Here is a 17,763-nt window from a genome sequence, read left to right as displayed (position 1 = left end):
GTTGAAATGAACAGTAGCAGAAGGCATGTGTGCTCTTAGAACAATTTCTTCTTGTTTACAATTGCAGTAGGCTAAAATGAGTCATCGTTCTGTACAAAAAGAGAACTATGTGCTCCCAAAATATGTTTTGGTACTATCAAAATTTTCAGTAAATTAGAATGCCAGAATTATATATGCATTTCTTTGAGTATAAATTTGTAAATCATGGTGCCTACGAGAATGAAAAGATAAACAATTTCTTGGAATTCCATTACATGCTGCTGATAACCTAGAGGAGAACATCTGTTTTTCTTCACAACTGTTCAAAGGACAGGTGTTATAAAACTAAATTAAGATCATTGCAATATTTGTCCCTCAGGAATTTCTAAAAGAGACTATTTTCTAGGGTTATAAAAATTAAATGTAGCATTTTGGAAAATGTGAAGAACTCTTTTAGTCATGAGTTTCTCCTTATACACATATTGAATATAGAGAGGTTTTATGAAAGGCTCCTATATTAAAACATAAGTTGTAAAGATACAATTTTCAAAAGTTTCGTGTACTGGCCATGAGTGTGACAGTTTTAGTTATAATTTCAAAGGCAGCAGAATAAGACAAGCATTTTGTGCTTGAAAATATCTCAAAAAATTAATTGTAAACTGTAATTCTGCTTAAATTCTGCTTAGGCAGCTATTACAATGTCTATATAAAGACTACATCTTTTCTAAGTGTAGTAATAAAGTTTTGCTTTAAGAACTACCATATATTTGAGTAAGTTATCAAATCAGTTGGAAAATAATGCATACAATACAGAACCACAAATTTCAATATGCATTAGAAAAAAGATACGTACACCATGAAGGATTTAATCTAATCCTTCAGCCTCAGTGTGGAAACACAAGTTGACTTCACTTGAAAAAAATGAGGTTAAAGGGTCTTAGACAAAGAATGAACTATGCTACTTGTCTGAAAATTCAGTGAAGTAAATAAAGAGGTTAAAATCTTTGCTTCAGGAATATCTAACAGAAATAAGACATGTACCTTCCTTTAAGTACTCTGCATGAGACAAGCTGCTAGAAAGGTAAATCCCATGTACTTTAGCAAATATTCCAGGAAGGAGTATTTATGTTTTGTCCTAGAGGAGAGCACCATCACAGAAGAAGCTTTTGACTTTGTTTGAAGGTCACAAAAGGGGCAGGACAACAAGGACTTTCAAAGAACAATATCCTGTCACATCAAAAGCAACTATCAAAACACACTAGAAAATAAACAGACAAAATCATTCACATCTACTTTACCAGTGGTTTCTGTATTGACCCAAAAATTTCCACACAAATGAAGACTTAATGAAACAACCATATCAAGCCCATCATGAAAGCCTTTTAGTATGAATGAAAATACTAACCTAGGCCTGTGTGGGACCCCTCTGATGATCTTAAAGATGCTCTTGTTTTGCTGTTTTACACCATAGTATCAAAACACACACAAAAAAGAAAACAGCCCTTACCTTTGTGCAAATCAAAATTTAATGTACTCAGGAGCTGTAAAATTGTACCTCTATTTCTCATTGTATCTAAACCTAGATGTTGATACAAATTAGGGCAATGAAAATTGTAGTGGAAAATATGAATGGAACAGTTATCACAGTCTCCTATTTTCACTAAGATTTATTTAATGAGTAGAAATACAAATATTCCCATAAAATTTGTGTAGAATATCAATTTTAAGAAGTTGAAGGGGGTCAGAAGTGTTGGCTCTTTCCCTGTGTTTGCTGTCTTTTCTCCGTGGGTTTGGCAGTGACGTTCATTAAGTTCACAATACAAATTTCTGCTACTTCATAACACACCTCATTATAAAAGGGATTTATAAGACCCATGCTGATTGTAGCCATGGGGGCTGCCTTACAGAAAAGGCAATAGGTGGACAGGTAAGATTCCTAGAATTTCAAGTAAACTATAAATGAGAGCAGAATGGGAAAAGAGTCATTAACTTCTCCAAAGAAAGTCCCCTGTTGTCACTTTGACCTGTCACTGCTGGAAAAATCACATCAAAGACTATTTCAGAGGACTTTCTACATTTTTAGCCTTAAAAGAGGTGTTCAAACTTTCTGAGGCAAGTCACTAGATTTTATTTGAACTACAAATCATCAATGAAAATAGCCAGCTACTTGATAGAAAAAACAAACCTATAATCAACTTTCACTGTTATTAAAACACAACTGGTTTTGCCACATGGAATTCAAATGAAATCCCATGTGAATTAATGTGTTGAAACAGTCAAGTTTAACAACAATACTTATGACTCCATTTCCAAAGTAACTGTCATCAAAAAAGACTTTATCATTCTTTTGATTTCTGTTTTGCACTGAAAAATTCCTTAGGTTTTTGCAGACTTAAAGATAGGAAAAGATAAAGAATTAAAAAACCCTGTTGTGTGCACCTCATTCTATCATAAATATGCATTCTACTTTGCAGAAATATCAAGTTGTAAGGTGGAGAGTAGGGATAAAGTCCAATCACTTGGCCAAACATCCAAATAACCCACCTTGACATAGCTGTTAATTTCAAAGAAAAGTTAGAACAAGTCAGCACAAAAGGAACAACAAAGAAGCAAAGCAGACAGAAGAGAGAACAGGAAAAGCTAGAAATACTTAAATATTAAAGCCTTCTCCTGGAAAGCTGATTGTTGATTTTACAGCATTGAAAATACAAAAAGCTTGCATAACAAAACTTGATCCCTCTATTCTATAAGCCATGCTGTTTCTTGAGAACATGTGTATATGTATTGGAAATTGGGTGGAAAAAAGCATGGACTTGTTAGGCAGGAAGCAGGAAGACTGTTACTTCCCTGACTGCTATCTGAAAAGCTCCATACTGATCCCTTTATTTTTCCAGAGTATTGTGAGGTTAGGTCCACTTCAAACAGTTTTATGTTAAGCTGTATATAAAACAAAAGATGAGTTTACTTGCGCAACAGTATAAATCAATATATCCTTTATTTTTTTTTTAAGTCCCAGCTGACTTCCCACAATACAGTCTAATGTCTTTCTAAGAGGCACCTGTTATATGGGTTGGACAGGTAATCTATAAAACACAATTTAAAAGGAAATACCAAAATAACCACAAACATTTCAAGAGTCCTTGGAATTTTCCAACTAACAAATCAAAAAGAAAAGGAAAAAGTGGTGGACCAGAGAGGCTACTGCCACATGATGTTTAAGATTGTTTGAACAATCTTTTATCTCTAACAATTTTAGGAGTGCTTATTCCTCCTATCACTCAAAAGAGAGACCTTCCCCATGCCATTCTGCTTATTTAAAGCTAGGAGAAAGCTAGCTAATGGGGGACTAAGGGGCTGCATCACAAGAGAGGTGGCCAGCATGACAAGGCAGGTGACTCTCCCCTGCATTCTACTCTTGTGATATCCCACCTGGAGTAGCGCCTCCAGCTCCGGGGCCCTCAGCACAAGAAAGACACAGACCTGCTGGAGCAAGTCCAGAGTAGGGCCATGGAGACAATCAGAGGGATGAAGCACCTCTCCTATGAAGACAGACTAAGAGAACTGGGTTTTCAGCCTGGAGGAGGCTGTGGGGAGACCTTATTGCAGATTTTCAATATATAAAGGCTGCCTGCAAGAAAGATGAGAGACTTTTCAGCAGGGCCTGTTGAGACAGGACAAGGGGTAATGGTTTTAAACTAAAAGAGGATAGATTTAGACTAGGTATAAGTTGGAGGGGGGCTCTGAGCAACCTGATCTAGTTGAAGATTAACCTGCTTATTGCAGGAGTGTTGAACTAGATGGCTTTTTCAGGTCCCTTCCAACCCAAACTCTTGTATGATTCAGTATGTTTCTATTACTATTGCATATGCCACTGAGCACAGAAATCCTCATCTTCCCTTCAGTCATGGATTTATGCTGACACTCAGAATGTTCTTCATAGTCAGCCAGATACATCATTATGGAGAAAATACAAATAGCAATATCTAAGTTTTGTAAAAGTCACAAGTGCAGAAATGCTAGTGTAAGTAAAAAACAAAGCAAAAGAAAACCATAAAAAAGGGGGAAGTTTGAGTTAGTAAAGATGGGATTAGTATATACAAGATTCAATCAGTAAAGATAAAAATTGGATTAGCAAATGTGATTGCATAGACCAAGGAATTGTTAAAAATAACAACTTACTATATCCATCCATTTGTTTTGGATTTATTTTTATTATCTTTCTGATATACTTCATTCTGATACACATGTAGGACATGTGGCAAGGTAAGAAGTGTCTGCTCTACCATATCACTACATAGTAGTGCTGCTGTGGGTCCTTTGCCTCTGTTCTGCTACAAATTTTCACAACACTTAAAAAACATGTGGTATCCTTAAGACTTCTGTACCTATTTGAAACCTTCTTTAAATTTATCAATGAGTTTAAATGTTACTTGGAGAAATATAGGAAAAGGGACTACTGCTTCACTGTGATGTTGCACTTAGAGAGTTTCTAGGGCCTTCGAGTTCTCCTTTTTGAGATGAGAAATTATCCATACAAAAACACATTATGAAAATATTATTTGAATTATAATCAATTGCTTCAGAAATAGGAACTGCTTAAATTACCATTGGTTTTGACTGCATTGTGATATGGCCTTTAACCACATCTTTTTCTCAAGCTCATCCTTGTCCCACATCACACTTAGGAATTCCTGTGCGGTGCTGACAAATCAATTAAATTGAGCTTTTCACAAACTGTCAGTAGAGCATGCTTCTAGATGAAAAGCTTCTTACCTTATTAGAAGTCATGTCTAAACATATGAAATGTTTAATGCCAAGTTCACTGTAGAAATCATGCCATGATTCACAGTAGTTCATAGAAGTTCATAGTAACATAATCTTGGCTTCCTTTTGCTGGCAAAACTGGCAGCCAGGGTGTGAAGAGTGATTGGCTTGTCCCACTAATTGTTATTTTTAATTGAGATCACAGTAAATAGCGTGAATACAGTCCTTTAAATCTGCGTCTCCCCTTTCCTAAATAAGGTTAATAATGACTCCTTTTGCAGAGTTGTGAAAATGTGTAACATCTCTACACTTCTGAGATATTATTGAAAGATGCAATAAACAGTAGATGGGAGAATTAATCACTTCCTCTGAAAAAACAGAACTGTGAAATGTATGTGGTGCTGGACTGTTAAATTCTCACTGAATGAAAATTACTGGGCTTTTTATCAAGGCTTTTAACAAAATGGTCACTGTTCTACACAATGCTTCACAAGAAGTTTTCTGTGAAAATTCTCTTAAAATCTGACCACATTTGTAATTTACTAAAATGTAAATTCACTACTATAGTAATTAAATCATTACTCATTATTCATTTACATACTTTACTTACCTACTCTTTTAACAGAATTTAGGATTCACTTCTGTTTCTTTCTGATATTGCTAAAGTGGAGCTTTAAACTTGTTTCAGAAATTGAGGTCATGGAATTGGGGTTCTGTAATTGGAGTTCTGTAAGTATCTGCAAATTTAACATAGCAGCTATGAACCATTGGCACTTATTAATGCCTCAGACCCTTTACACCTTATTTCTATATTAGCAAGGTTGACCTGGGAATTCTCAAAACTATAGAATAAAAAGGGAGTCATCTCCAACTCTAATATTTAAATCATATTATAGATACTCAAGACTTTACTTGAAGCAGTTGGAACAAAACTCTGTTCATATGATAAAGAGGTGATAAAAAAATTAAAATTTTCAAATTTTTTATACTACATAGAATATATACATTCATTAAACAAAAGGAATGAGAGATGGCTGTACATAGACTTTTGCACCAGCTGATGACCAAAATTCAAAAACATAATATGAAAGATGCCAAGCATAAAATCTTAAGCTACTATTGTTACTGCAGTGAAAGGTTCGTCATTTATTTCACTATGAACAGTGCTTTATTCCAGCTCCCAGCAGGATTTAAGATCTTGGTAAACAAAATTACAGTTTTGCTGTGAGTTTATCCCACAAGTAACTGGAAAGGATGAAGTATTGGGAAGAATCTTGCATGAATGTAGGTTTCTTTCCCTAAGAAACTGGAACATTTTCATTGCAAGCAGCAGGAGCTACTTTTGCATTCCAGTAAAGACCTGGAGAGAAAATTCTCTCTACCTCCTTAAAAGTTGCTGTCTCTCATTTAAGTTAATTTATGGTTTATTACAATAAAACTATTTACAATCTTAATAACAATATTTACAAGCTTTGACTCAGAGGTCTCTGCCTCCTCTTAGACACTACTGTGTCCTCCCCTGCTGCTGGAGGTGTGCCATGATTCCATATAGGAAGGAATGTGAGACTTACAGGGTCAGAATACTACCAGGAAAGTGGGAGTCAAGCTGTGGGGACAGGGTGTGCATGTCTGTGTTCTATGCCTTTTATTTGCATTTTGAATGTTGATGTATGCTTAACAGAAAAAACAAAAATGTTGATATAAACAGGGACCAAAACCTTGCAAGTGCCAGAATACTCCCTAAAAAACAATACTTTCTTTGGACTTTCTCATTCTGTAACAGAGCATAGACTTTCTTTTTTCTTCACAGTCAGTTTTGGAAGAGCAACAAAGGGCTCTCCAACCAGCACAGTCAATAATTTGATGACTAAGATATTTTTCAGGAAAGTAGTAAAGTGGGTTTCAACTCCATTCAGTTACAAAGTGCACCAATCCATGTTACCACTTTCTGGGTGAAAAAATGCTCTGAACCAGTAGATATTATGGGCACTTCTTGAAGTAGAGTTTTGAAATAAAATAGTTCTGAATGCTCAATTACTTTAATATCTAGATTCAAGCAGGACAAACACCAGGGAAATGTGTAGAATATGATAGCTTCAGCCCTTACCCAGCCTACCTGTTGTGACACACAGTCTGATCACAGCAGGGAAGACTCCATGTACTGTCAATGGACTACCCCCATCACCACTATAATCACAGTACTCACAGGAGCAGACACAAATTAAAGATCAACATAGGACAAACATGTAAAATACAAACATGTAAAATAGGAGAGAATTCCAGTAATATATCTAGTCTAAATTTCTCCTGAAAGCAGTCATTTAGATCATGTTATCCAGGCCAAGTTTTTAGTAATTCCTATGGGGAACATTCCACCACTTCTGTAAGCAACCTGTTCCAGAGTTTAGTTGTTCTCATGGTGAAGAAAATCTTTCCCATATCCACTGGGATTTTCTTCTGAAGCAACTTGTGCCTGCTACCTCTTGTTATGTCCCTGTGCATGCTTGAGAAGAAAGCACCTCCCACTCCACCACAGCCACATTTTCAAGTACTGAAAAACTGCAACTGCATCCCCCCACCAGGCCTTCTTCTCTCCAGGCTGAAAAACTCCAGTCCTCTGTCTTTCTTCTTGTGGATTTCTTCACCTGCTACATTCCACTAACTTACATGGGAATCTCACCTACAGTAACATATTGAGCAACATTGCTTCTGAACGTAAGTATTTGGAAAGTAAAAAAGAATCACTTTAAAGCCTTAAAAAAGTATCAGCTTCTCATAACAGTCTTAACTTCCACATAAAGGCATTTAAATTATTCATTTATTAAGTCACCTTCCTTCAGGGAAAAAAAAATCTGGTCTTCAAAGTAAAAAGCTTTAAATCTTGTAAAATGCATAAATGGGTCAGACATGAGCTGTGTGCTAATACACATATGCATGGGAGGGAAGGGAAGAATGAAAGGTTGGATTCAAAGTGAACTGGTTTCTGAATTGCTTTTAAAGATTTACAGTCCATGAAGACACCACGTGGAGTGATGCAGAATAACAAGTTTAGAAGTAAAGTGTAATTAAAATTAGAGTTATAACCAGCTTTTTTTTACATATCTGTGATCATTTGGGCCCAGAAATAAAATTTCTATACTTCAAAGGAAGTTAGAAACAAATGAACATTACACAGGCACAAGAGAACAGAGAATTATGAGATTGCTAGGGTATGGTACTGCAGTTAAAATGACATTTCCTTGCCTTATCCATTCTTTGCAAGCCTAGATATACATTTGTAGCCTAAAAGCTGCATACTCTTTTTGCTCGCTGTTGGATAGGAACCTTCTCAACCACAACACTTTAGGTTGCATTTCACATTTTAATTCCACTGCAGTTTAAAAACAGCTTATGTAATCTATTTGATTCTGAGTTTGAGAATAGCTGTTTTATTTAAGTTACAAAAAATTGTCTCTTATGGAATCCATGGCACCAAGTCGATAACCCTGAATGGAGACGTGTCCTACCTCTTTAACAAAGATTGACAGAAACAATCTGCTTTGAATCTTTATGTTTTTAAATAAACCATAAAATAACAGGAATAGAAGTCTCCACAAAGCCTCTCTTCAATGAGTCACAGAATTTATGTTCAAAAGAATGACAGCTTTGCAAAATATGATTGTGGATAAGAACTGAGCCATCATCTGAGATCCAGTAATACACCTATGTATGACAATGTATGAATGCATTGACATTAAACACACCATGAGACACAATATTAAAATGCAAATGAGGAAGAGACAAATCTTCACATTAAATGCAGAAAGTTATAAATAACCTTATAGCAACCAACCAAAATAAATAGATGCTGCAAGGTGGAGTGTCTATAGAGGTTCCCACACAGCCTCTTAGAACCTTAGCAGCTCTCCCACCCCTTTTTGCAGAGCCAATCTGCATGACAGATACATAGAAATTGGTTATACAGATTAAAAAACATACAAAAATATATAATAAAAGACACAGGAAGAAAAATAATGTTATTTACAGATTTTCCAGATCTGTATCTCATGGAAGTTAAGCATGTAACGAACAAAATATGCAACTTACAATGTGAAAGTACTACATCAGATTTCTTAAAGACTGATTTCTCCTACCTAAAGAAAAAAACTCAGCCTGCAAGTTTTACATACAATTTTTTAAATCCAAATTGGAAAAATTGTAAGCAAAATGGAAAATATTGCAAAATGCAGCTTAGAACAATAAACAGACACAAAAAGGATAAAAATGGACCCACATTTTAAATTATAAAAATAGAACCTACTACCTCCCTATTATTTAGAAAAGTGACAAAATGTTCATGTCTTAGCCTACACTTGCAGGAAACATGTAAAAGTTTAAAAACTCATCAAATCAAAACTCCCTGAAAAATTACCTTTTTTTTTCCTTTTTTCCATTTTGTTTGTTCAGTTGGCTTTCTGGTTGGTTGGGGTTTTTTGGGGGGAGGGGTTCTGTGAGGGTTTTTTGTTTGGGTTTTTTTATCTTGAGAGGCTTCAACAAAGATAAGCAGAAGATGGTATCTAATCAACATGGAAGAGTTATGAAGACAGGGCTAGGATTCATGCAAGACTAAGCTGCAAAGTAGACACAGAGGATTTTGCATGTTAAGTACTGTGGCTTATACTTAGTGAAAAGAGAAAAATATTTCAGAACTTGTTGCTTACTTAAGGAGTTACTCCTTATTAACATCAAAAAGCAGGTCTAAAATGAAGAAACCATGATGATGCTTTGTTGCTCTAATAATGGTAACCACCGGTGCTCATTGTGCTTAATGACTATAATGATTATTGCTAAAAAGGCTGTAAGGATTCAATACTGCACATTGTGAACAAGTATAGCTGGTTCTTAAAATAGTTTAATTCACTTACAGCTTTTCTTCACAGATGTAATAATTTCATGCAAGAAACAGCAAGCTCAAAGATAGTGCAGTCACTCTGAATACCCTTAAATAGCCTGTAGTGTCCAGGCTATTTTCAGTAAATCTATGGTATTTTTGTCTGCAGCAACAAATGCTAAAGGAAAGAGGAAAATAATGGGTCTGGCAGTAGTATTAATATGGTGCCATTTTCGTCACATTTCTACCAACTAAAACCTTGTCCCTTAAATGATATTTGTAACATTTTAACTTTAGTCCTAACTGAAATCCTATTCTCATTTATGTTATATCATATCATATCATACTGTGCTGTTTGTCTAAGTAACATCCTGTAGAGGTGAACTCAACTGCACAATTAATCTGTGCTGATACAGACATTTATTTGCTTGGTTCGCATGCACAAAATTGTGTGTGTCCCAAAATGTCCCCATTTTTCCAACAATGTTAGCTTGTTTAAAAAAACCCCCGTATTATCTGTGCCTACACATTTTGCCACAGCATCTGCATTTTAATTGCTGCTTTATAGTTTCTTTAATCTACTCATTGTATTGAGGAATACAAGAAACGTGTGCTGGGTATTGTGTCTTTCTTAATACTCATTAATTAGTAGGCTTTGGCATGAGACAACTCTGCTCTCATTGACTTCACTGGGAGGAAATCCGAGCTTATGTGTATGTCTCCTCCACAAGTCATATGGTGTAAGTCTTCCCAATGTCTCTTCCCCAGAGATGCATTTTCTCCACATCTTATTTCTTATAATGTTTATTCTCTCTTCTTATACCTAAAACCATGTCCTTTTTGGTGTAGGATGGGAATTTAGGGGTCTGGGTGGTGTAGGATGTGGATTTAGGAGGCTGTTTGGTTATTCTAAAAAACACCAAAAAACTATTTACAAACATTTTTATTTTCAATAGTTTAGTCTAAGTTACTCAATCAAAGAAAAAATATTCTCAAAAAAAACGTATTGAGAAAATAGTTCCGGGAATTCCATTGTTTCCAGCCGAGCTTAGTATGCCTTACAAGGAGAACTCTTATTTTCTTAGGCAGAACCTCTTCTAAAGAGAAATTGGAAAAGGTGATGCCATAAATCTGTGTCAGGCCCAGATGTGCAAGTTTCTGATGCCTAAAAGTCATCCCAGCTTGTTTCCATGGTTTGTTTAGGCAGTTTAAGGTAATGTGTGTACATTAGAAAAAAGCCACTCAATGTACATCTGCAAAAATATGTGATGTATTACCTGTACATAAAAGGCAGAAAGTTGAGGACCAGAAGCTGTGGCTCAAACACTGGTTAGTGAATTTTGCTCACAGGTCATAAAAACAGTAACTGGGAGAGTCTTCTGCTATTTGAGCTTACAGGATTCAAGCTCTCTCTATGCATCTCTGTATAAGCATGTGTACATACCCTCCAAGACAGCTGAACACAGACTAAAGATGCTGATTTCATGACTGATTTCTGTTTACCATTATCTCCAATAACCATATTTTTCTCACTAGACAAAATATTCAGAACAACTTAGAATTTTTCCTTAACACAGGTGCTTTAGTTTAAAAACAGGATTGTGGGGGTTTTTCAGTTAGAATAGTGAAAATTAATACAGCATTTTAAATACATACAAAACTAATAGACAGATACACATAGTTCCTTTCTTCTTTCAGGCTAATTTGTTTCTATTATTCACATTCCAGGTATTTGTTTTCCTGTATTTTCAGATGCCTAATTCTATATCCCTCTTCTTGATACCACTCTGATACCTTTCCAGTCTCTTTCTGTCTCTATATTCTTTTCTCCTTTGCACCTTTTTGACCTTATTAAAACCCAGTCCCTTAAGACATTATCATTTTTTTTCACCATTGCCAAGAAGTCATCTGCTTTCAGTACATACCTTTATTTCCTTTTCCCCTTAATACTATAATATAAAAATGTTCTTCATCTTTTTAAATATCATTCCTATTAAAATACCCACACTGATTAATTTTAGTCAGAACCTGATCTACACATTACTTTTTCAAAAAAAGTAAAGTAAGTGAAAGTTTGACTACTTCTTTACAAATATAACTTAAAGGAAAAAATATAAATACCATAAACTACTGTCATCATCTTAATATTCAGATTTTCCTAAGAGAAATGAATACAATGTGTTCATTAAGTGTTTAGAAAAATATTCAGGCAAACCAAAACAGTATCATTAAGTGCTATCACTTTTAGATGCCTGAATTAAGGTTATACACCATAAAAAGTATGGAAAAAATACTTTTGAAGAGGCACAATGAACTTGGTAATAGTTAGTTGAAATCAGGATAATAAAAAATCTATGCTGTATTGGAATTAATTATTTGGGATTACATCAATGTCAACCATAAATTCTGACTAAAAGAAGCAATTGTTCTAATAGTGAAACACAGTCATCAATCTTTTTGCAATGCTCATAGCAGTACTGTGACACTGAGCCCTGCTATAAACAGGAGCTATGTGGCATGAAATTTTCCATGAGTATCCTAGGAGAGAAAATGCAGCAGTAAACATCATTAGTCAAGCGAGACCTACATGTCATAAGCAATAGGCAAGAGTCCAGGAAGGTTACAAGGTTAAAATGCTTTGTTTGAGTAATTATAGGATTTGAAGGATTAAGCTGAAGCAAAGGATTTAAGGACATGGAAGGATTAAACAGAGAAATAAATAAATTAAATTAAATGGAATGAAGGTATAGAAGGCAGCACAAAAAATTGCTAATACATTCAGTAAAATTTTTGAAATAAGAATTGTTAAATAAAATAGTTGGAAGTGAAGGCAACATGATTTTGCTGTATTTGTTTCCTATTCAGCAACTGAGTCTGCAGAGCCAATGATTTTTTACAAAATATTTGTATGTTTCTGAGATTGAAGACCTAACAAAGAAAGCACACATTTGAGGTAAGACATCTTAGCCAACTTCTTTGTATCCCAGAATATACTCCGTAGCTTCTGTGAAAGTGCAATCCCAATGTACAAACCGTAGGTGAGATCACAGCCACCACAGCCTGTTACTGAAATCTGGAGATTCTTGCCACATGCACGAAAAGTTAATTCCAATCTTTACCTTATGCCACCCTTGTACAAAGCTAAGTTTGTTTAATTTAAAAGCCTACTGCCCTTTTAAGCTGTTAATCGTGAGAATTGACTATTACATCTATTAAAATAAAAAATCTGCAGGCTTTGTTTCTTGAATATTGTGGATGAGAAAAATTATTCCAGTGTTATGATGCCTGGGAGATCCACAGGTCATAACGAAAAAAGCAACACGTTAACCACTGGTATACAACACTAAACATAAACCAGTTAAGGGGGTTGGTTATGAAACAGTCACTGACAAATGTAAGATCACAGCACTTTCAGCAAAGCTATGCAGAGACAATAAGCCTCGACAAGTGGCACTGACGATGGGTGTGAGAGCGGCGGCGCGGCGGGCGCGGGGCGGGCGCGCCCCCTGCTGGGCGGCGGCGATGGCGCTCCCTGCCCATCCTCGCCCTGCGCTCTCCCTGCGCTCCGGTGCGACTGCCGCGTGTGTGTCACCGAGCTATGATCTGTGGGTCTGAAAACACCAGATGCCTGACTTCAAACACAACCAAATAGTGCTAGCAACCCAGAAAATCAGATTCTAAATTCTTCATACATTTTCTTAAATCTCATTATCAAGGGCTAGGTGTTTAGGTTCTCTCAAAATGATAATTCTAAAGGCCTAGTTTTGCTTCAGAACATTAGGCAAGGCCCTAACCTTGTTACCATTGTTTTATTACTTCCATATTAAAGTAAAGATTATTGTAACAGATAATGCTCAATATAACCATTTTTTCAATATTATGGTATGATTTTTTTCTGTCTCTACTATTTAACTTGGGTTTCTACGGTTCAGATTGAATATTGCTTCAGAAAACTACAGAAATTCATACACTAACCCAAGTCACAGATTCTGTAATTACATCTGACCTTTCTTCTAAAACAGGGAACGGATGTGGTGTCCAGAAGTGCTGTGTACAGACAATCCCAGCTTGGCACACTCATTTGTAATTTCCTATTCATTAAGTCAGCTAACCTACCTCAGACTGAAAAAGTTTACATGTTTGAATAGATCATCTCTTTTAGCTGAACTATGTCCTATTTGAGTATTGCCTCATATGCCAACCAGAAATATTATTGATGGATATTTGCATTTAGAAGATCAGCTGTTCTGCATCACAAAAAAATCACATCACTTTTCTTACAAGCTCTTGTCATTTTCAGCCAAGAATTATCAGTTGTTTGCTTTTTAAAAAGCTGGCTTTCTGTAAACTGAATCTTCACAGGGAAACAGCATCTCCTAACAGGTCATGCTGACAAATTTTCCTATGCTCCCTTCAGTGTGCTGAGGCCTGATCATGAGGTTTCTAGAGTAATTTTTAGTCCTCATGCTCATTTGGAGCTGTTTGTGGTGCGATCATTCTCACATAGGGTTTTTAGGGGGGTTAATTGTAAAGCTGTTCACCAGTAGCAGGGATGGCTACTGATTTCTCTCATATGGGTCACTGACCAGACAGCAGATGGTGGAAATGTTCTGTCCTACTAATCTGGCCCAGAGTTGGCAATTCAGAGGTGAAAAGCTTTATCCCATTACCAACTGCCTGAGCCATCCTGTCTCCAACCTGCAGGCTAAAGATTAAACAGTTAATAATCCTGAATTAAGTACCACCCCCTCAAATGTCCCAACTACTGCACATCCCAGACATCTACCAGGCAGATCTAGGAGAAGATCCCCATCAGTACACTTCATTAACTTTAAATTCTACTCAAGGAGGAATGAAAAAGGAGCCAGTCTGGTAAAATAACTACATCAATTGGGATAGAACTACTTATGCAAGAAAAAGTTTATTGCACACAAAATATCAGGAAAAATAGAAAATCCAAGTAGGCTCTTTGTGAGAAATGAAATCTGGAAATAAAGGGAAGTGGCATCATAAGAAGGAAGTGCAAACAACAAAAAAAGGCACGAAACATTAAGATACATTTGCTCTTTGCAGGTTTCAGATAAAAGTCATATTATCAGTATAACACTACACAGTCACAACACCCTAGGCAGCTCTGAACAGTAGAACCAGTTTTTATGAACTTATCTATCTTATCCTTCCCATTTTCTTTGCCTCTGCCAAGTATTTTGTTTTGCTTCACATTCAAGTTTTTAATTTTTATACATTAGATTTCTGTGTTGCATCCAAAATCACTTTTAAAATTTCTGGTTTCCACTATAAATTGCCAGATAAGCTACTGTTACATCTGTGAAGATGGCACCAAATATATAGTCTGTAGTTCGAGATAACTGCAAAGCAAACAACTCACAGAATTCTTGAGCTCCTCTATATCCAGACTTAATCACTGAAATTCTTTGAAAATGCAAATGAGTTTAATAACAATATAAATTTTTAAAATATGAGAATACAAGAGAAAGGAGCGAGTAGGTTATTTTTAAATGTAGATATGTGTACATTTCCACACGTTAGGCCCGCATGTATTTGGATTTCTATTCTTTCCACTCCAGAAAAACATGATTCAGATTACATATCATGATCTTGTAAAATCCTATTACACCATAATTACCTGATCTAGTTAGACTCTTTTACCCATCTGGAAAATTTGACTGTTCAAATCTGTCAAGCCTGCACAAAGACCTCATTTGCAGGGGAACCATGAAGGTAACTGTGTAAGATCTGCCCTTGAGAGAAGGGAAAGGGTGAGCACAGCTCCTTGGTGTTATCTTAGATGTCTTAGTGTTCATTCTTCACTTTATGTTTCACGCAGCTTCACTTGGGGCAGGTATAGAAAGTTGTGTCATATGTACGTACAAGTTCTTGGTTGGTGTTATTTTTGACAACCTGCTTAATTCATTTACAACTATGACGTTTCTAAGGACTGAAAATACTCATCTTTTGTCCATAAGGTCACCCTATCATATTGCACTGTGTCACAGTAATAGCATTGTTCTAGGGTAGGTTACATAAACTGGAATCTCTCACAGATAATTCTTTAATTTGAAAATACATAATTAGGGCTTGCCAAAAAATTAAAATTATTAAGAAATTCCTTAAGTATACAATTTTCTATATTAGAACAGCAGCTAAAATTGCTTGAGGTTTGAATTTATTGTGAATATTTATTTAGAAATCACAACATTTTGTTCAGCTTCAAGAATAAGACTGATGTCGCTCTTCTGCCAAAATTCCCTGGTGTTACCTGTGACCAAATTTGACTCAAGAAGGTAAAATAAGCAATGTTAGTAAAGTAGCATTTTCTTAATGCACACCTTGAACACGTTACCAATATCCTAAAAGTGTGATATACTAGCACTCCTCTATTTTCACAAATTAAAAAAAAAAAAAAGTTAAAGGAAAATAGGCTAAGGAACAGGTTCCCCAGGGAAGTGGTCACAGCATCAAGCCTGATAGAGTTCAAGAAGCATTTGGATGATACTCTTGGGCACATGGTGTGACTCTTGGGGATGGTCCTGTGCAGGGACAGGGCCTGGACACAATGATCCATGTGGGTTCCTTCCAAATCAGCATATTCTATGATTCTGTGAATATATTTAGAAAGGGCATAAGGATGTTTAGCTAAGGGAACTGTTTTTCCATGTCTAGATAGTAATTTAAAACAACTGCAAGTATGCATATCAAAAACAAAATCAAAGAAAAATACATAAAAGAAACATGGATGTTTAATGGAAATTACTGCAGCTGAGCCCTAGGACAACCCTAACCAATCTGTTGGTAGTTGCAGCTAGATGGTCCATGGTCATTGCTATGTACCCAGTGTACAGCTTGTATGCTTATGGAAACAGAACTGGGCCCTGACGGAAATCACATTTTCATTACAAAGTTTGACCTCTATATGGACTTGCAGAACCGCTTCTTTTCAGAAGATGTGTTTAATAACCAGACCCAGTAATAAAAATATTTGGCACCTTGACTGGATAGACCAGTTGCTCTGCCCTTTAAAGCTAAACATAAGATCACATCACATAAGAAGCACATGAGCCATTTCTGCCACTGTCTAGCATAAACATGCAACTTAGCTGCATTTAGCTGGCAATTATCTAGCTGTGCTCCTGGAAAACTTCACGGGAAAGGTCTGTTTTGGAAAGCCACAGTATTTTTAGTGTACATCATCTGGCAATTGTCCCTTTCTCTAAAATAACATATCATCATCTGTTTCCTTCGATAAGTTTCCACCAGCACACACAGCTCAAAGAAAACCCTCTTAAAAACCCTTAGTGACCATATAGACCTGGATATCCACAGATGTTCAGATGAGTAAGAGAACCATGTGTATGTTGAAGACTGTGCACACAGGGCAGAAATTGTAACATCTGCAGAAATGAAGGTAGAATTGACATTAAGATGATTAAGCAAACAGAAAGGCTATCCTGCAATAGGAGACTCAAGCCTGCTAGGCAAGTGAAATGAAATTGTGGAGAGGATAAAATTATTCTCTTATATTATTCTCTTACAGCAAACAGATATCATAAAAGTCAAGAGATTTATAAACAGTAGGGTAATATTGGCACTAGAAGAATGAACAGGATGTGAATAAATTTAGACTGGAAGATAACAATGCACTTCTAATCACTAGGGCATTTTGGATGAAAAGGAGAATGATGATGGTGAAAGATTCTAATGATTTTTAAAATTAATATGGCTATGAAACTTTTCACATGAAGCACCTAAGGAGCTGGTTATATATTTGCACTTCATTTTTAATGCTATCAGATGCCTTCTTTGTATAACAGTTTGGTGTCATATACTGGTATCATATGGGGTAACTTGCTTTAAAGTCTGATGGTACTGTAAGATGAAAATCAGGTCACAAAAAGTGGTAACGTAGCTTCTGATTAAATTCAGATAGTCTTGGACTTGTTCAGACATTCAGGAAATGTTTTTGTAATCAAGTTACAATTTAAATTGTCCTTTAAGTTATTGAAGAAAGGATATAAATTGTCAAAGCCTGTCCTCTCATGCCCCAAAACTGACACTAAGACTAGGTAAAAAAGTTTCAGCCTTGCCAAATCTTATATGCCTATAATAGTGTCAGGTTAAATCTGTATTTT

Source organism: Pithys albifrons, chromosome 6 (genome assembly GCF_047495875.1).
Source record: "Pithys albifrons albifrons isolate INPA30051 chromosome 6, PitAlb_v1, whole genome shotgun sequence".
Lineage (NCBI taxonomy): Eukaryota > Metazoa > Chordata > Aves > Passeriformes > Thamnophilidae > Pithys > Pithys albifrons.
This window is presented reverse-complemented; position numbering follows the sequence as displayed.